The sequence below is a fragment of the Agelaius phoeniceus genome, chromosome 28 (assembly GCF_051311805.1).
Source record: "Agelaius phoeniceus isolate bAgePho1 chromosome 28, bAgePho1.hap1, whole genome shotgun sequence".
Classification (NCBI taxonomy): domain Eukaryota; kingdom Metazoa; phylum Chordata; class Aves; order Passeriformes; family Icteridae; genus Agelaius; species Agelaius phoeniceus.
The window spans coordinates 2941302-2962425 of NC_135292.1; the positions used below are offsets into that span (position 1 = coordinate 2941302).

Sequence of the window (21124 nt, forward strand, 5' to 3'; positions counted from 1 at the left end):
GGAAATCTGATTGAACACAATGAGTTCAGCTTCACAGCAGGAACCAGCTCATCTTGCTGTTCATTCAAATCAGCCTGGCCATTTTCTTCTTGATCATCTTCATGGTCCTCCAGATCTTCTTCAAGTCTTTGCAGGTCCTCTTGAAGCGAAGCCTTCTCTGCTCCATTTCCATCCTGCACCTTCTGGCCTCTTCTTCAGCTTTCCGGGCCTCTTCTCTCTGCTTCATGTCCACCCTTCTGGGCCTGAGGCAGAGGAAGAAAGGCAGGAAGAGCAGCTCAGCAGCAGCCCAGTAGGGCCCCTGCTGCACGGCTGCCCAGAGCAGGGGTCCCCAGGCAGGCTCGGGTGCCTCTGGGGTAGCCTGCTCCAGGCCCTCTTTGCCCAGCTCTGCATCCTCATCCCAACTGATCACCACGGGCCGTGGGAAGTGGAAGAGGAGCAGCACCAGCAGGGCAGGGACTGATTTGGACACCATGGTCTGCAGGAGGAGAGAGACAATTTGTGTTGCTTTGCACAAGAGTTGCAAACCCGTGTGTTATTAGGGAATGGCCGCTCCTGCTGTGCCAGAGCGCTCGAGCAGGGCTGAGAATCTGGTGTCAAAGTGCATTCATGTGCTCCATGTTGCATGGGGCACCCGTGTGCAGGAATAGAGAACACCTTCCCTCAGATGGGATCTGCTGTGGCAAGGCCCCTCTGGTTTTCTCCTCCACGCAGCAGTTTGCATGCAGAATGTGGGCAGATGTAACTTGGAGGTCCTCCTGCTCACCCTTGGGTTCCCCTTGCAGAGCCTCAGCCCCTGCGTTCTGTCAGGGCCCCTGGGCAGGTGGGATATTCCCAGAGGAGAGGGGCCGGCTGTGTCCCCATTGCCCCTGTCCCTTATGTGCCTGTGCTCAGGAGGGCACAGAGAGGATGGGGACTCCTGCCTGCCCCGTGTCCTGTCTGCCTGCCGGGCCTGTCCCAGGGCAGCCGGGCTGTGATTGCTGTGCTGTGTCCCCCTGTCCCTGCTGTCCCTGCTGTCGCTGCTGTCATGGCCCACTGCAGGTTCCACACCTACACAGCCATGGTGGCTCCTGAGCTCTGCAGGGACCCGAGTGACAGTCTGAGTGGTGGCACTCCTGGTTTTCTTGCATTTGGCATCGCGCAGAGCAGAGGCTGGATCACAGCACCAAAGGAGCAGCTGCTGCAGGGGAGGAAAGGAGCCTCTGCATGGCCAAGGGCTGCTGTGGTGCCCCTGTGTCAGGAATTCCCCACAGCTGACACCTGAGTCCAGCATGGACACTCACAGACACAGCGTTTGTTCAGGCATTGCCTTTATTGTATCTTGACAGGGACTGCAGCTGCCTGAGGGAAGTCACCCTCCCGAGACAGGAGGGCAGAGAGTGTAATTGAAATTAACCAATTGTGATTATAGGCATGTAGCGACAGTCTATGTACTGTATATATGAATATTAAACAAGACACAAAATAATTATTGGATCATGAAGATTAAGCAACATTTGCTGGTTTAAACAGAAATAAAGTATACTTCAGTTTTGGTTAACTGTAACAATTCTTGGTAATTTTGATGAATTATAAGTTCTATGTAATCTAAAGAAAAGTGCCATTATTTATTTACTACTTATTATTAAACTATTTATGATCTCTTACAAGAGAATTAATCTACATTATAGTAATAAAAAGTTTGGAAAATGTTGCTAAAGACAACTATTTTTAAATAAGATATTTTAAATATTTCAAAACTATTGAAGAATTTGAATCAATCTCCAAACATTGGCCCGATGCCTTCAGATGGTGCTTTCCTTCGAGCAGATGCAAAGGCTCTGTATGGGAAAGGGTTAAAATAGATGCAGTTACTACAGATCCCGTGAGGAGAGAGAGGGCAGAGGGGCAGGGTGTGTCAGGAGCCCGGAGCCTGTGCCCCGGCGCAGGGCTGTGCTGGGCAGCAAGCGCAGCTCTGTGCGCCGGCTGCTCACAAAGATGTGCGGCTCGCCTTGGCCGGCCCAGAGAGCATCTCCAGCAGGAAGATTTTCTTCACACAGCCACTGCCTGTGCTCCTCCAAAAGCCTGCCCTGCCTACCTTCAGCATCCTGTTTGTATCCCTATTCATTCCAATCAGCCTGGCCATTTGCTTTTCTATTTCTTTCGTGGCCCGGCACATTTGCTCCATGTCTTTGAATCTCTTCCTAAGGAGCCGCCTTCTCCGCTCGCTTTCCACCTTCCTCCTTCTGGCCTTTTCCTCAGCTCTCTGGGCCGCTGCTCTCTGCCTCGTGGCTGCCCTTCTGCGCCTGAGCCACCAGCCCAAAAGCAGGAGCAGCGGCTGAGCAATTTGCCAGAGCTGGTGCAGGTAGCGCAAGGCAGCCAGGAGCCAGGGTCCCCAGCCAGGCTCAGCTGGCTCTGGGGGGGCCGCTTTCATCTCCTCTGCACGGGGCTGCCCATCCCCATGAAATCTGTGCACCACGGAAAGTGGGAACAGGAAGAGGAGCAGCACAAGCCCAGCCAGGACTGCTCTGTGCGCCATGGTCTGCAGGAGGAGAGAGACAAGGCTTTCACTGGGGCTGCCAAGGGAGCTTGTGGGGGCTGAAGTGAGGCCCGGAGGCGCAGGGATGTGAGGGCAGAAGCAGAGGGCCCCGGGCAGCTGGCAGGCAGCAGGGCCTGTGCCAGTGGGCCAGCAGCAGCAGCCCCGTGCCCCGGCCAAGGCGCCGGCCCCAGGGGCTGGCCCTGGGTGCAGGGGGACAATGCAGGCCCGGGTGCGGCGCTTGTGGCCCGGCCCTGGCCCGGCCCAGCCCCGCCACGTGCGCACTCACCGCTTGCCCAGGCTGTGCTGGGCCAGTGTTACCTGCGGGGGCCTTTTCCAGCTGCCCCCATTGTGACACGCTGCCCCTGGTGTCACAGGGGCCAGAGGCATCACAGCCGGGCCAGCCCTGCCCTTGGTGCCCAGCCCAGCTCAGGGGCTCCCAGTGGGCCCAGCAATGAAAGCCCCGGCAGGCAGCAAGTGCAGCCCCTCTGGGAGGGGACGGGCCCCAGGGGCTCCCTTCACAAAGCAGGCAGAAGTCCCCACTGATAAGTTTCCAAAGGGAAAAGATTATAATCAATAATGTTGAGTAGGATACATATTTTCAACTATGAAAACACCTGAGGTGCTTTTCCTAATGGGACTTGTTCTTCTGTGAGTGGGGTTGGGTGATGGTTGCTCAGTTTTTCTTGCTTGACTATTCCCTGATCCAGTCCATCCAAGACTTCTCTGAAACCTTCCCATTATCAGACAGCAGAAATAAAGAACTGCAGTGAAACCACTTCTAGTCCCCTTCAGATCAAGAAGGTGCAGGGGGGTGGTTCTGGCAGACAAATTTGAGCTGCTCTGGACAGAGTCGCACTGCTGTGTTAGCAGGGACTGGCTGCTTGTGGTTTTCTTTGGATGAACAGAATCTTCCTTGTGTCCCCAGTGAACACATGGAGCTCACACCAGCAGTGCCTCTTGCCTGTTCCCTGCCCAGCCAGACCTTCCAGCCCAGCTGAAATGCCCAGCGTGGCCTTTGAGCACAAAGGGATTGCAGAGCCAAAAGCATCTGTGTAGCCACCATGGTGTTCAGCGGCTGCTGCTCGGGGAAGGGCACTGAGAGGAGGCCACTGCTGCTCTTGTCAGAGCGCTGCTGTGCAGGGATGTCCCTCGCCCTGCTCAGTCCCACATCTGCCCATCTTTTGGCCTGCTCTGAGCTCAGGTGGATGCCATCTGCTCCCAGCAGACCCAGCTGCTCCAGGGTAGATGCACAGGCATGGAATCCAAAACCTTGAGTATCCCCTGAGTAGCCAGGCATTCAGCTGTTCAGTTTGTCACGACCCACATCAGGGGTTAGAACAAGATGGTTTTTCAGATTCCTTGTGACCCAAACCATTCCAGGCTTCTAGGATTTCTCCATGACTGACTTTGGTCCCCTCAAAAGACCTCCTCTCTCCTCTCTTCCCTCCACCCGTGGAGAACGCATTCTGATGCTGCTGCTGCTGTTGGGACAGGTTGGTGGATACTCTTCCTGCCATCCCATGGGTGTAAGCATGACTCCTCTCTGAAGTCTTTGTCCCTGAATCAGTGCCTTCAAAGAACAGTTATCTCCCCTCCTTCCTTTTCCATTCAGCACTTGAGCAGACATAGCATTTCTCATCGTTTTCCACAGAACAGTACAGGTGCCAGTTCCCATCTTGTGGAGCCCTCTGCCATAAATCAGCCTGACAGGTTTATTCTCTACGTAATGGGAAATGATGACAAATGCAGCTGCATAATCTAGTTAGTAACTCTCCATAATGACTGCCTCTGGGGTGATTTATGGGTTTTGTCACATGTGAGCTTTCAGAACTTTAGAGATTACATTTTTCACACTTTTTTGTTGGAATCTCAGTTTATCAGACTTCACTGCAGCATTAATCACTTGCAGTACAACCCTGGACTTCACAAATGTATCACATCAGCGTGAAAAAGGCAGAGAAAACAAGAACTGTTGTGAATTAATGAGCCGGGTAACACATGTCTCACAACAGCGATGAAACAACCTGTGTTCTTCTTCAAGCCGCAACAGAAAGTCCCAAAGTCTGGTTTTTTTTTGTTTTTTTTTTTTCACAAAACACAAGCAGCAGCAAAGAACTGAAACAACACAGCCAGGCTTGAAACCTGAAAGATCTGCAAGGCTGAGTCTATCCTAGTTAATGGTGAAATGATGTGTGAATCTGTCCTAGATGTTCAAATGAAGAAGATTGATTCCCAGTTATAATATGGCTTCTAAGCAAAACACTGGGATTATATAGGAGAAATGCACGTGTCATGAAACAACCAAGAAATCAGAGAGACACTTCCAAGCTCTGCTGTGAAGGTCTGGGAAATGTTCAGATTTACCATCTGTGGAGTTTGGTGCAGGATAAACTGGAACAAAAGGCCATCATTACCCAAATTGATTTCGTTTGGGCTGGTTTGTTGGTTTTTGGTTTGCTTTTTCTTTTTTTTTTTTTTTTTTTTTGTTTGTTTGCTTTTTGTCAGATAATGTTTTATAATACTCCAAGAAATATGTTGAAAAGGTCAGCATGATCCATCAGACACAAGCAGGGGGCTGGGGTAGATGCAACATGTTCCTTGCACTGGAGGGTAGACAGAGGCAAGATCTGGTTTGGGGTCAATCACACATGGATCAGGGAGGTGGCTGAAACCTGGGCTGGCCAAAGCCTTAGAATCACAAAATATCCTGGGCTGGAAAGGACCCCCAAGGATCACCAAGTCCAACTCCTGGCCCTGCAGAGGACACCTCCCCAAGAATCCCACGCTGTGCCTTGGCATGTGCTGGTGGGCAGGAGCACACAGCTGGCCGTGGCTTTGGGTGCATGGGTAAGATGAGATGGTGAGGAGCATCCCTGCTCCCTGAGCTCCTGGAGAGCTGCAGACACTGATCACTGGTAAGGACAGCACCAGGGCCATGGCCTGGGGCTGGTGATCTGGTGTCTCCTTCCTGCTGCTGCTTTCTGCTACAGATAACAGCCTGGTACCAAGGTCTTGTTGCTGAGGTGATAAACGGCTGGGGAGATTCCCTCCCTGCTCTTGTCTGCACGAGTTCTTATGCTCAGCACCAGGAAGGATTAGGCCAGAATGGAGGCATTTGGGGTCTCAGGGCTGAGGCTAAGACAGACAGCCAGGCAGAGCAGCTCCTCCTGGCTGATGCAAACATTAGCCCTGTGCTGGCCAGGCCAGTGATCCATAGCTATGGGTCCACAGTGATGGTGGTGCTGGGTATTCACTGGGAGAAGAGGAGGTGTAAAATGAAGCTTCTGAAGCTGCTTGGGATCCTGGAAGCTGCTCAGCCCCCACTTGACCACAGTGGTTGTTTGGCCAGCTGAAGTGATGGAATTTATTGGGCTGTGCAGGGACAGTTTTCTGTGCAAACATGAAGGACTTTCAGGGGGGATGAAATACGGCCTCACAGTAGAAACAGCTGGGCTGAACACTCTTTATTCCAGCTATGAATCTTTGCCCTTAAGAGCAACGGATTCCACCTTTCATTAAACCAGAACTTCTTGTTGTTGTTGTTGTTATTTTGAGGAATAAAAATGACCTTTCTTGTTTATTTTATTAGCATTTTAAAATCTTTCTTGTTTATTTTATGAGCATTTTAAATCATCTTGTCACCCACTGCATGCATGAAACATGAGATGTTCCCAAAGTGTAGGTCACTTCAGACAGGGAGTGCTGATAGTTGGCAGATCTGTACAGGTGTCCTCATCCTGGGTGCATTGGATGTTATCCCATCCAAGCAGGCAGTTTAACACAAGCAGCTATTTCACTGAGCTTAATTAACAACAGAAATAAAAACTGTATCTTTATAGCAAAGTTACTTTGACATCTACCATCACTCAGCAAGAGGTTTATTGTTATGGACACATAATATTGGCTTTTTGCAGAGATTAAAATGGATTTTCTATCTGTGGTGTTAAAGTAACCTTGTTATTGTCTTGGTTTGAAAAGCCAGGTGTCTTCTAAGGAAGGCAGGAGCCTCCCCTGGAATGGAAAATGTAAACCCCACCCTCTGAATTGTTATAATTTTGAAATTAAGGAGCTTTCAGGCAAAGATATGGGAATAGGAATAACAGTTCTTTTTTAGGAAAAATTAAAAATATAAATGCAGTAGTACAAATGAAAAAAACCCCACTGACAGCATCAGAACAGGACCTGACCCCCTGTGGGTCAGGGTGCTGGCAGCAGTCCCATTCAGTGGTGGCTGCAGCCCTCCTGCAGTGCCAGGTGTGGCTCTGTTGGAGCAGGGATCCTGGAGAAGGGTGGAGTTTTCCTCTGAAGGTCCAGGGCTGCTGTAGATGGGCCTGGGAATCTTCCTTCCTCTGGGAATCCAGTTGGAAAAGGCTGATCCTCTGGGAATCCCGTGGAGAAGAAAGACAGCTGCTCCTCTGGGAATCCAGTAGGAAAAGGCTGATCCTCTGGGAATCCCGTGGAGAAGAAAGACAGCTGCTCCTCTGGGAGTCCAGGAGGAAAAGGCTGCCTACAGTGTTCCAAATCTCAGATTCTACCCAGGTAGGAATGCTTGGCTCCTCCCCCTGGGCGGAGCATCTCCCAATGCGATGATGTCATTTAATCAGCCATACAGTGACACTCAGTGGCACATTACCAGAAGATAATTAATAATCAATGGCCTATTAATGGAACACACCTCCCCACAGGGAGGATTGGTTGTGGAAGAGAGAAACTGCCCAATGAACAGAAGATAACTGCCCCACCACTGACAGATGGCAAACAGAACACACACTTATCTTGCAGTCCAGGACCTGTCCCCACTGGCTGCCCCCATTCTCCAGAGTTCATGGTGTCCAGGGAGGCTGCAGCTGCTGGTGCCGGGAACAAACAAGATGGGTCTGGGTTTCAAAAAGCTCCAGAGTCCATTTCTGACCCCCGAAAGACAGGGCAAAGGGAGGGCCGTGGGGCTTTTATAGGGTATCCCAGGGCTGGAGTTTGGGTTTGTGTTGGATCAGCGGGAGAAATGTGGCATGCAATATGACTGATCAGCAAGTCTCGAACTTTACTGAGAGTCACACATATTTATATTGGTGTTAATAAAGCTCATACATATTGCAAAGGAGTGCTCATTATTGGTTAGTTACTTATCAGCCAACTACGCCTCTTTCTGCATTCTTGTGGTTATTCTGTTGAAACTATTCTTCATATTTTTGGCAAAAGAGCCTCTTCCCTATCCTGTTGTTGCATCAAGGGCATAATGTCCTTGCCTTATATGGACACTGACTGCTGACTTCTAGACTTCTCTCCTTCTTGCTTAACCAGGGGTATTATGTTGACGTGACCTTTCTCAGCCAGCCGTCTACAAAGCTCAGCGGGACAAGGCTCCTGTCCATGCTCTCCCACATTCCACAGTGCCCAGGCCACACCAGGAGTGCTCAGAGCTGCAGCCAAAAGCTTCCTATCGATCCTCTCTTGCAGAGGACACCAGCACAGAGGCACAGGTGCCACCTCCTCCAGCTAAGCCCAGGAGATCCACCTCCTCACCAGCTGCAAGAGCAGGACGCTTATGTGCCAGCCGCCCCTCCCAACCCCGTTTGTTCTTCCCCTCGTGCCTTGAAGGCGCATCCCCACCTTGAGACACCCGGGGCAGGAAGAAGAGCTGGCCCCGGACGATGTCCTCGTTGGTGTGGAAAGGAAGGTGCCCACAGAGCAGCTCATAGAGCAGGATGCCCAGGGACCAGATGGTGGCTGCCTGGCCATGGTAGCAGCCAAAGAGGATCCACTCCGGTGGGCTGTACTCCGGCGTTCCTATGGGACACGGGCGCAGCTCATCAGGCCCATGCTGCTCCCTCCCTCCCAGCCAGCTCCCGTTCCACAATAGCCAGCCCCTGCCCTGCCAAAAAGCAACTTGGCTGCAGCTGGCTGAAGATGGATTCCCCCTCCTTCCTTCCCTCCTTCCTTCCCTCCCTCTTCCCCCTCTGCCAGCCAAGGGGGGAACTCCACTGCCCGGCTGGGCCCCAGCTTTGGGCTCACCTGACATCCGGGTGTAGAACGTGTCCTGGAGGATCGTGCCGCAGCCGAAGTCAATGAGCTTCGCCTCGCCTGTGGCCAGGTCGACGAGGACGTTCTCGGCCTTGATGTGGGGGTGCAGGACACCGCGGCTGCTGGAGTGCCCCATGGCCTCCAGCACCTGGTGGAACAGCCCCCGCCCCACGGGCTCCGTCAGGAACCGCCGCTCGTGCAGGAAGTACCAGAGGTGCTGACAGCGCTGCGGACGCTCCATGAGCAGCGCGAAGCCCTCGGGCACCTCGAACCAGTCCAGGAGCCTCACGACGCCAGGGAAGCCAGGCCGTGACACCATCCACAGCAGCGCCGGCTCCAGGGCCACAAGGGCGCCCTTGCGCTGCGGGGGGACCGCGATGCCGTCAGGAATGAAAGAGAGAAACAAACAAATCACACCCCAAAGTCATTCCTATTAGAGAAGTAACCAAAGAAAACAACGTAGCAATAACGAAGACTGTTGGCTTCTGGCTTCTTTCTTCTTTGCATGAGACCAAGCTTTTCATGGGGAACAATTGCCTCTTCTGACAATTTTGCCAGAGTGGACTGGAGCAGAGCATTTACTTTTCAAATAGAAAAGGAAAATCGTGTCAGTAATGTCATCTCTGTTGACACAGTTGCAGGCTGTCAAAAGACATGGTCTGCAGTGTGGAACTTGGGGCCAAGTTTCTTTTTCTGCCAGAGGATGAGGAGGGGAAGTATCCCAGAATCATGGAGTCGTGGCATGGTTTGGCTTGGAAGGGATCTGGAAAATCCCATGGCTGCAACCCCCTGCTGTGGCTGGGGACCCCTTGCACTGGACCGGCTTGTCTAGAGCTCCATGCAGCCTGGCCTTGAACACTGTCAGGGACGGGACATGCCCACCTTCTCTGGGCAACCTGTTCCAGGAGAGCCTTTTTTCTGAATCCCTTACCTAAACCTAATCTCTCTCCATTTGGATCCATGCTCCCTTGTCCTGTCCTTGCCTGCCCCCGTACAAAGTCCCTGTCCAGCTTTCTTGTGTGTTGCCCTCAGGTACTGGAAGGCCACAGCTGGATCAAGGCTGGGTCTCTTTCCCAGGCTGAAGAAGCCGAGCTGGGTCAGCCTTTCCTTGCAGGAGAGGAGCTGCAGCCCCGGCACCATCTGGGTGTCCCTGCTGGGCCCCTGCTGCAGCGTGTCCACGTCCTTGCCGTCCGTGCCGGGGAGCCCGGCAGAGGCGGAGGCAGCGCTGCAGGTGCAGGGTCAGCGGCGGGGAGGAGACCCGGCCCTGGCAGCGGCTCCGGGAGCAGCGATTGGCGCTGGGCCGCCCGCACTGCAGAGAGCCGGGGCCCTTGTGCCTGCCCTTGTGCCCAGGGCGCCTTTCCCCGCCGCCCGCCCGCCCGCCCGCTCGGGGGAAATGCCCCCTGTGCCGCCCCTCAGGGCCGCCCCTCGCCGCTGCCCCGGGCGCTCCCGGCGCCGCCTGGAGGGGCCCAGGCCTCGGCCTCACCCTGCTCAGCCCGAGGCCTGGAAAAGCAGATTCAAACACCCACCCAGAAAGTGCCCCAGGATGCCAAGGTCAATCTTTTGTCACCAGCACGGCTTTGCTATCAGAGTCTGGACGGGAGTAGAAAATCACCAGGGGAAAAGAGCATGAACAAGTTCTGCCTTGGCACTACCTCAAGGCTTTGAGGGAGAGGCTCTGTGGTGCTTTCTTGCTTGCAGGGACACACAGAAAGTGTTGAAATGGTAAAAATAATCAAAACCCCTTCGAAAGAGACCCTAGGGAGCCTGGCCCCCCAGAAATGATGCTGAAGAGAGGCCCTTTTGCTGACCCGCAAGCTAAAGTACGTTTGCATACTGCTATTTTGCAACAGTCTCAGAAACTTGCATGAGAGGCTTCTCATGCATTTCCAGATATGGGACTAGCACCTCCATCTTATACCCCCATTGGACAAGAGGCAAATGAGACTTGTATGAGTTTCCTAGATCGCCTCAGAAATGCAGTAGTTTGGGCTCCAGGAATGTGCCCAGAGGTTAAAGCTGTGCTAGGAATGCAATTAGCAGTAGAAAATGCAAATCTCACCTCCAAAAGGATCCTGCAAACTTTGCCCAGAACAGTTAATGTGGCAGACATGACAGAAGCTTGTTTGGGAGTAGGAGCTCCAGAGGACAAGGCCACCTATCAATGGCAACTGCCCTTGAGCCACTTGTGCAGCACAGAGAAAACGGCCCTGACCGAGTTTGCCTTCGGTGTGGCAGCCACAGGTGCAAAGTTAGAGCCGTAAAGAAAAGTAACAAACAGCAACAGCTACTGGTTCCAAGGGAAAGTGCAGCAGATGTGACAAGCACGGGCACCGAAGCGCCGAATGCAAATCCACAGACGAGAGAGACGGAGCCGCTGGGACCCGCGGAACCGAGCGCTAAAGGGGGCGCGCCGTGACACAAATGCTCCCCCACAACCTGGACATTCTTCAATCAGCCACAGCCGGGAGCGCAGGAGTCGGTGTGGCAGCAGCAGCAGAAGCTGCCTTGGAAAACACTGACGTGCAAGTCATCCCATCTACAGCAAATGGACCTTTGGGACATTGTCCTAGGGTGACGTTACGATGCTTGTATCCCCATTCGTGTCTTCTGTTCATGCTGGATATTATGTTCTGTGCCTTCAAGACTGGCTCTGAAGAGTGAAAGTTTTGTTTTGGTTTCTTATCAGCCTGCTCCTCCACAGCTGGTGGGACACAGAGACGGGGCAGTACATGGTGCTGTTTTTGCTTTTTGCTGGGCTTTTTGCTTTGCTCTTGCTCCTGCTTTGCTCTCGCTTTTTGCTTCTGCTCATTAGTTAGTTTAGCTAAGCAGTCTGAATTTTTCCCTGGACTGTTTTTCCTTTCCTTTTTTCAGAATTACTTGAACCTGCTCTGGACTGGGAGCTGGGAAACACCGAGAGTTTGCACCTTGTGGCTGCAGCAGCTGCCCCAGCGCCGGAGGGACTGAGAACAGAGCGACCACCCCCAAGAGAGACTTTCTGAATTTGTCATCCTTTTCAGAGCCGGAAAAGAGCGGTGTCATGGGTATTGTTCATTTTGTGTGCTGGGGGTGCTGTGCCTGTTAAATGAACAGGTTCTTTCCACTTCTCTCTGAGCAATCCCTCCCGAACCGGTTGGGGGGAGGGCCCTGTGGCTTTGCTTTCTGGAGGGGCCCCTGTGGAGGTTTTCTCTCAAATTTGCCCTAAACCAGGACACATCTCAAAAAAATTAGAATTATAAATAAAGAAATAATAATTAAAATTAAATAAATTATAATAAAAATGAAATATAAAAATCTCAAGTCTTCCTTACAATATTCCAACGGTTCAACCCAAAAAAACAATTGTTGCTATAATATTACCAATGCATATAAATAAACAAATTATATACCAAGAAATCCCTTTTGAAAGTTTTAACTCGATGACTAATATACTTTAGATAAAAAATATCTAAAAAAACTAACATACAATCTAACACACCGTAGTGAAACAATTCATATTACAAATATACTAAACACAAAACCAAACAGCAGTATAATTTCTCAGACATTTTAACCAAACAATTAAACTTTATCACCCTTAGATACTCAAAAACAATTAAAATATTTTTTAAAAATTTAATTACAGGTGAGTGGCTTTACTTGGATATTGGTTTTTGGACTGTTTGGGTTAGATGATTTAAAAATGGGACTTTTATAGGAATTTAATCAGCTGACAAGGTGGCACTCTGTAAACAGAACTGACTGAAAATGAACGGGACAGAAATCAGGACCTCTTGAAAGTTTTATTTGCTATCAAATACATCCCACACACCCAGGCCCACACAATCCCCATCCCACTGCTCCACATGATCCCACTTCTCCCAATCTCCTTCCAACCCCATCTCACCCTGATGGCTGTGGAATTGAGCAAGTTTATCCTGGGACTGAGTTTTTTTGAGGAGGGAACAAGCAATTTGAAGTGCGATTGAGCATTTATGGAGTAAAACTTAGTTGTTTTCAGTGGGATATGAGTGGTTTTAAGGTGACAGATCAATCCCTCTGGGTTTTTGGAGTGCAAAGATATTGAGAAGAGCAAAAATTAAAGCCAAACAAAGGAGAAGCAGCCAGGTGTGTTCCCAACATGGATCACAGGGAATGTGAGTGACCAGGGCTGTGCCCAAAGTGCCTCCTCCAGTGGGGGATGGAGCTGCAGCAGCGCACGAAGCTCTTCCCGCACTCGGGGCACTCGCAGGGCTTCCCTTACCGGTGCCTCCGTTGGTGTCGGGTCAAGTTAGAGCTCTGTGAGAAGCTCTTCCCACACTGGGGACACTCGTAGGGCCTCTCCCCTGTGTGGATGCGCCGGTGCCTGACGAGGTGGGAGTTGCGCTGGAATCCCTTCCCACAGTCGGGGCATTGGAAGGGCCTCTCCTCTCTGTGAATCCGATAGTGCCGGAGGAGACTGGAGCTGGTCTGAAACCTCTTCCTGCATTTATCACACTCGTAGGGCCTCTCCCCTGTGTGGATGCGCTGGTGATTGACAAGGTCGGAGTTGTACTTGAATCCCTTCCCACAGTCTGGGCATTGGAATGGCCTCTCCTCTGTGTGAATCCGACAGTGCCGGAGGAGACTGGAGCTGGTCTGAAACCTCTTCCTGCATTTATCACACTCGTAGGGCCTCTCCCCAGTGTGGATGCGCCGGTGGGTGACGAGGGTGGAGTTCTGCCTGAATCCCTTCCTGCAGTCGGGGCATTGGAAGGGCCTCTCCTCTGTGTGACTCTGATAGTGCTGGAAGAGACTCGAGCTGGTCTGAAACCTCTTCCCACACTCGGAGCACTCATAGGGTCTCTCCCCAGTGTGGGTCCTCTGGTGCTTGATCAGGCTGGAGCTCTCTCTGAAGCTCTTCCCACACTCCCCACACTCGTAGGGCCGTTCCCCAGTGTGGGTCCTCTGGTGCACGATCAGCTCGGAGTTCCACCTGAAGCTCTTCCCACACTCCACGCACGTGTGGGGCTTCTCCCCATCATGGAGCTGCTCATGGAGCACCAGCTCCGAGCTCTGCCTCCATCTCCGGCCGCCTTCCCGGCCCAGGCTGCCTCTTTCCCCCTCACATCCCCACCATCTGCGTTTGCAGCCCCTCCTCGTGCGGCATCTCCGGGCCTTTTCCTCCCCGTTGGCTTCCTGCGCCGTGGAGCCGCTCAAAACAGCCTCTGCCACCAGGTTCTGCCGCGGGCATTTGTCCTCCCTGCTCTCCATGCTCAGCTCCTGCTCTGGGCGAGGAAGGACAAGGACAGCATGGGATTTGCCTCCGTGCCACAGGTAAGGGCAACGAGATCCCCCCAGGGCTGTGCTGCAGCCGGGGGCCCTGCTGGGCTGGGAGATGGAGCAGCACAGAGGGGAAAGGGGCACTGACTTCCTCCTCACCTGCCTCAGTGTCCTGGAGCATCTTCCTCTTCCTCGCAGCCTCCCAGGGGTTGGCAATGGGAAATCCTGGTTTGGGAAAACAAGGGATGAGCACGTTTGTAGGAGCGTCGGGGGTAGCGCGGTCGGGACGGACGGAGACGAGAGATCTCTGCAGCCAGGTCGTGGAACTTGCGGTTTATTGCAAAGGGCCTGGGTGCAGGGCCCTGCTTGGAGCTGCCAACCACAGCTTGGAGCAGGCCTGAGAGAAGAGAGGAGGAGAGAGGATGAGAGGGTGAGAGAGTAAGAGGGTAAGAGTGTAAGAGAGTAAGGTTCCCGTTACAATACAATGAATCTTCTTCTGTGTTAAATATTCTATTTCTCACTAACCAGTCCAGAACAAGATACAAATCCAATAGCATTTACATATAGCCTGTAAGAATCATTACATCACCATACTGTGTTACATTTTCAACCCTAAAAACTCCTCTTTGGACCCCTTCAGCTGAGCTAGTAGAGTCTGCTGTGACCCTTGGACCTGTCTGCAAGCAGTGGGAGTTGTTTCATCAGAAGAGGATAACATTCAGTTGGGCCACACCATTGTTTTCCACTTGTTCAGTAACTAAGGTATCTAAAAGCCTGCTTTCATTTCAATCTTGCTTATAGTTTCTATATTCTCAAAATCTTTTGCCAGACAATCATATTTATAAGGCTTTCCTGTTTCATCTTCCCCAACACACGTTGAGTTTAAAGGCCCTCCGACCAAGTCCATCTCTACAAGTCACCGGCCATGTGGGCTCCAGTAAACCCTCCCAAACACCAAGATTCAGCCCTGAAAAAGCCTCCCAGGGGTTCCCTGTCCCTGGTGCCTTCCCTCTGGTGTTCAGGGGTTCCCCCCTGTCCCAGCTGCTGGGGTCAAACTTGGATTGGGGGTCCCCCTTCTCCTGGGTGCCCGCCCGGCCCAGGCTGCTGGCAGTGCCAGCAATGCCAAAAGCTCCCCTCTCTTGGCTCTCCCCATTTCGGGATGCCGGGGCTCTTTGGGCTCCCGGGCTCCCTTCTCCCCTCATTCTCTGCTCTGCGCTGCAGCGGCTCCAAGGAGTCCCCCCTGCCCCTCTCCAGGCTCTTGAGGCTCCCGCCAATGGCGGCGCTCCCCCCTCTCTGGCCTCCCCACTTTGGCCTCCTGGGGCACACAGGGCTCTGCTCCTCCAGGCTGCCTCTGCCCGCAGCCGCCACCGCCACCCCCCGATGCCCCCCCGAGGGGCCTTTTCCGCTCAGCCTTGGACTTCTTCATTCTCCAAACATCCCCCCAAAAACCCAACCCAGGGACCCCCCTGGGATATCCGGGCCGGGCTCCCCCTGCCCGCTCACCGGAGCCATGGGGGGGGCGATGATCCCACAGGTGGGGGCTGCGAATTCAGGCAGGGATCGAGACCGCGTGGCTCCCGCAGCTCAGCCTTGATCCGCCCTTGTCCCTCCTCTTCCTCTTCCTCCCGCTCCTCCTCTGTCCTATCTCCACCTCCCTCTCCTCCTCCCCCCTAACCCCGCCTCCTTCCCTGCTCTTTCTCCTCCCGCTCCTCCTCTTCCATCCCCCCTCCTCCTCCTCCTCTGTGTTATCCCCACCCCCATCTCCTCTTCCATCCCGCCCCTTCCATCCCTCCTCCATTCCCTCCTCCCCCCTTACCCCGCCTCCTCCTGCCCCTCCATCCCTGCCCTTCCCTCCCTCCTCCTCCTCCCCCAGCAGCAGCCACACCCTCGGTGCCCCGTTCCCGCAGCCCTCGCAGCCCGCGGCAGGAGCGGCCATGGAGCCGGGACAGGTCGGCATGGGCAGCGCGGGGCTCTCGACTGCTCCCAGCCGCTGCGGGCGGGGGGAACCCGGCCCGGGCCAAAGGAGAGGCAAACTGGGCAAACTGGGGGCAGATCACAAAGCTAAGAATGCAGCAGAAAATGGAGCTGAAAGAGTTATTTTAATATTAACTCCAAACGAGGAAAAACTGGAAATTCCAAAGTTTAGGGAAGCCGAGAAAAAAGAATTAAACAAGATAGGAAATGAACAAGATAAATCAGGGAAATAGAAACTTCTACATGGAAGACAATTACTTAATAAAATGTGCTTACTAGGAAAAGATTAGAAGACGTGCATCAGAAACCCCACTGGCGTACTCAAGCTTTGTGTGATCATTTTTTAAGGAATTTTGGGTGCACTGGGATTTTTGCTGTAGCAAAGCAAGTCACTGAAAGATGCTTAATTTGCCAAAGGATAAATAAAAAGGTGATGAGAAAAACAATATTAGGAGGTCATGAGTTAGCTCGTCGACCATTTCAAAATATCCAAGCAGAAGTTTAGATTTGTTAGCTTCTGGATTTATTTGGAAAAAAACCCATTTAATCTAGAAGAAAGAGAATATGCCATATGTTAGACAGGAGATTTTAGGAGAATAAAAATCTTTGAAGTATCAGAAACACCCGAGGAAAAAAACAAGAAAATAAAAAGGGGAATGAAAGGGAGGGGAACAAGAGGAAAAGTCAGAAAGAGAGTGGGATCCTCTGCAGCTCTTGCCCCCTCCGTTGGCGGCCGAGGCGCCTGTCCCGGGTCCCGGCTCGCTGCCCGCCTCAGCTCCGCCTGCCCCGGTTTCCATCCCAGGTGCGGGCTCACTGCCCAGGGCAGCTCCACCTGCCCCGGCGCTGGCGGTGAATTTGTGTGCCCTGGCCCCACTGCCCGGCCCGCGGCCGCTCTGCCGGCCATGCTGGGCAAGATGGGGTTGCTCTGTCCTGCCGCGTGGGCCGAGGTCACCGCGCCGACCGCACCGAGGGCGGGTCCCAGCCATCCCATCCCCGGCTGCCCTGCCCGTGCCAGCTGCGCTGGGCAGCGCCGCTGCTGCTGCCGGGGTCTCCCACCTGCCTTTTCTCTGCCGGGAGCTGCCGGATCAGCCGCCAGAAGCCATGTGGGGGCTGCCCACGCTCCGGCTCGGCCTCCACGGGAAGATCCCCCTCTGGCCATTCCGGCAGCACACCCTGCCCACACTCCGACCGAGCCTCGGCGGGATATCCTCCCCTGACCCCTCCTGCTCTGAGTTACGTCCCCTTGGTAACCACAGCTCCGGCTGTTCAGGGAAAATCCCTCTCTCTACAGGAAGCACCTTATCGAAACACGAGGAGCTCAGTTAAAAGGCAGCCCTCTCCAAATTCTTTCTCAAAACACGGGAGAAAGGCTACAGAAGGTAAAAAAGTGAAAGAGTTAGATGAAGGGATTGCTCTATTGCCGTTAAGAGAGGTTCCCATGGCAGGGATGCGCTGCCCCGCCCCGCGGGAGCCACCGGCGCCCCTGCCGGCCGTGCCCGGAACTGCACCCAAGGGGAAAGCGCCGCAGCCGAAAGGCCGGGACCGGCTCCGGGCTCTGTTTGTTGGCACTGCCGGAGCTGTTGATACACACTACTATTATTATATTATACACACTTGTAAAGAACTGTTATTCCTAATCCCATATCTTTGCCTGAGAGCCCCTTGATTTCACTATCCTAAAAATTAAGAGGGAGGGGGTTTGCATTCTCCATTCCAAGAGAGGCTTTTTCTGCCTTCCCAAGCAGACGCCTGTCTTGTAAAGCAAGACAAGCACCCACAGGCACTGAGGGGGGCTGCAGGAGGGGCAGAAGAAGGCCCTGCAGCACTTGGGCACAAAGGCCCAGCAGGTGAGTGCAAGAAGGGAGCAGCAAAAGGCCAAGCTGAAGGCAAAGGCCAGGGCAGAGCTCCTACAGCCCCTGAGGGATCAGCCCCAGGGCCCAAGGGGGCCCCAGCACCCAGGGCACGGCTCGGCCACAAGCACCCGGCAGAGGCATTGCCCTCCTCGGCAGGGCACAGCCCACCCAAACAGCCCCTGGCAAGGAATCAGGGCTCCAGCTGCAGGGCACAAGGACACTGCAAGCAGAGACAGCAGCACCCTCAGGACCAGCAAGTCCAGCCCGTGATGGACATGGATTGGCAGGGCTGTCACAGCTCCCATCACACCAGGGACCCTCCACACTGGAGCCCTTGAGAACATTCAGGTGGGTCTGCATTGAGAGGAGGCATTTTCTGATGGACACAGGGGCCTCTCAATCTGCTCTGAATCTTAGACCTAAAGGGGAAAATAGTAAAGGAATATTTTAATTTTTAAGGGAATGAGTGGGAAAGATGAGCAGGTATGATTTGTTCAACCACTATTAGAAGCTGTGGGGCATAGGTTTGAAATAAATGAATTTCTTTTTCTTCCTCCTGTGATTGTAATTAACTAGGAAGGAGTTTGAGAGCTGGATTTTAATACTGTAAAAAGGGATACAGAGGCCAGTTCTGTTGTACCTCTGTGTCAAAAGTCTGACAAGGCCTATGCTGAAGTGAACCCAGAAGTGTGGGCAGCCCCAGGGAAATACAGAAAATTAGATATGGAGCCTCTACAAATTAAAGCAACCAGGACAAGCAATACCCTGTTCCAAGAGAGGGAAGGAAGGGCTCACAGCCTGGTATTGAGTCCCTGTTAAAGGCAGGGCTTTTGGAGCCAAGGGTGTCTCCCTACAACACTCCTATCCTGCCAGTCAACAAACTGGATGGATGGACACAAGGAGGAAACACAGAATTTTCAAGTGTTAAAATGAAGATTAACTGAGGCGAGTGGCCTGGGCCTTCCAGACAGGGAAAAAGAATTTGAATTATAGGTGGACGTTAAACAGGGTCTTGCCAAAGGAATTCTTGTGCTAAAATGTTTAACCCAGTGGCCAGAGAGCAGCCTCATTGTCTGCAGAATTGTGCAGCCACAGCTTCCGTGGGAGCAGAGGCCTGAAAACTGATGACAACAGGAGGATCTCCTAGAGTTCAAGTCTGGCATCAAGTTAAAGCTTTGACAACCAAAAGAGCCTCTCAATGGATGAGCAGGGCTCGGTGATTACAGTATGAAACTTGTTCAGTGGCACAGGAGGATTCAGAACTGAGGACAGGGCAAGGGTTTAACCCAGCCTCCTGTTTGAACAGCCTGGAGAGGGGCTGGCAAGGAACCCAGGACTGCACTCAAGGGACAGAGCTCCCGAGCCAGGCTGGGAGAGATTGATGGGACATTCCCTGGCCTGAGGGAGACAATGTGTTTGTGGATGGCTCTGCAAGGGCAGCAGGAGGGAAAAGAGCTACAAGACAGGCTGTTATTAAGGAAGGGGAATCAGACAAAGCGCAGGTCACCGCCCCATGCTCAGCTCAACCCGCGGAGCTGTGGGTGCTTGTAAGAGCCTGGCACTGAAATGCCCTGAGCAGGAAGGCTTCAAAATCTTCTGCTGACACCATGGCACCTAACAGGGGGGCAAAAGCAATTCTGACTGCTTCAGCAAGCACTGGATCACTTATTAACCTATTGCTAAAAGAAATAATTCAAAGATAATGGATTGTGGAAGCAATAGATTCAGATGGGGAACTCATTTTACAGGAAAGACCCTTCAGGGGGTTATGGCAGCTTTAGGAATACAATGGGACCTCCATAACCCCTGGCAAGCCCAGAGCTCGGGTTGGGTAGAAAGAATGAATGGGGAAATAAAGAAACACCTTTGGAAGCCGGAGATGGAAACCAAGATGCCATGGGTACAGCTTTTGCCATTGGCCTTGGCAAGAAAAAGAGCCAGACCCAAGGCAGATATTCAATTATCTCCCTTGGAATTCATGTCTGGAATTCCTTACCTGGGCAATTCTCCACCTAGTGCAGGGTGGAAATAAGGGATGTAAATGTAAGGCAGGCTGTAGCCAGGATCCTGTCTCCTGTGGAATCTCTCCCCCAGGAAGCTGGGCTGGCACAGAGCCTGCCCTGGGACTTTGCTGTTGCCAACACCCAGCCAGGCCATCGGCTCCTGCCTAAGGAGTGCAAAGCAGCACCACTGGTGGCCAAGGGGCCCACGCCAAGTGTCCCTGAGGCCAGAAACAGCCGCCAGCACAGCTGAGCACGGGGGGACCCCTCAGCCTGGCCTCAGGGGCTCTGAAGCCCCGGAGATTTGCACTTCCCGCCTGCAGCAGGACCATGGGAGCCGGCCCTGAGCCTGCCCTGAAGGCAACGCAGCAGCAGCCAGAGCTCCACAGCGGGCCAAGCCCCTGGGCCTGCCCACAGATCCTCTGCTCAAACCCTCGGGAATCCTGGCCACCCTCCCCTGGCACCTCCAGCCACTGCGGCCAAGCCTCGCTGCCGCTGCTGCAGCTCCAGCGCTGGCTGGGCCTGCACTGCCACAGCTGCTGGGGAGCACCGCGGCACAATTCCACCCTGGGGCTCACTCACACCCACACTCTGGGCTGCCTGCTACTGCACTGCTGCAAAATGTACCCATCCTGCTTCTTTTAAATCTTATTTCTCTGCTCAGAAAGGTTTCTCTACTCAAAGGTTTGCCTTTGGGAAAGAAATTTTAAAGGTTTTATTTAAGGGGTTCCCAGTCTGTTCGGATGTTAAACTCACCTCCACCACTCAATGGAGACGAGTTTAACATCCGAACAGACTGGGAATAGCCCAAAAGACACCCACAGAGATAAGGACCAGCAACAAAACATCAACGCCCCGCAGCAAACAGCAACCAACAGCTACCCCAGACACTGCCCCCGCACAGCTGGAGACACCTGGTCTGGAAAAGGCTGAGAAGGAAATCCAGGAGTGTGGACCGAATTCACATCAGAGGGGAAGAAATCCGAGTCTAATAGGAAACCAAACACTAAAAACTTACACGACTTGGAAGCAATGAACATTAAAGCAGTGGATTTAGATTGGTTCAGACTACGTAAAGTTTAGGAAAAATCGAGTAAAACTGACATGTCATGGAATGATGTTTTCTGCACAGCCGGGCCATGTGTGGATGAAAGTATTTCTGTTGCACATCCTGGCCAGAACCAAGTAATGCCTTGACTCTCTCACACTAAAGAGATTCTTGGAGAGTTTTTGTTTTCCCTACAGTTTCAGTGATAAGATTACAACATGAGAAACATTTTTTATAATAATCCTACTTTATATTGTCAGGTAGGTTTGGGACAGAAGGGTGAGAATCAATTTTTGGTCAGGGTTTTTCCATGTTCGCCTTTATGTTGCATTTTGCAAAATTGAAGAGCTTTAACCGTGATACTTTTAACTCTTAAATAGTTAATACTTTTTTTAAAAAAAGCAGGGTGAAGCTGCAAAGGGAAACAGCAAATGGAGAATGTTGGGAAAACTTTACTATAAATAAGTGGGGGGGA

At 52.6% G+C, this 21124-nt stretch overlaps 1 protein-coding gene across 1 annotated transcript in view; it reads left to right on the forward strand.

Moving 5' to 3' along the window:
* The window catches only part of LOC143696053 (uncharacterized), a 1205294-nt gene that overhangs the window by 786701 nt on the left and 397469 nt on the right, over positions 1-21124 (forward strand). The gene's annotated exons all lie outside the window — the stretch shown is intronic.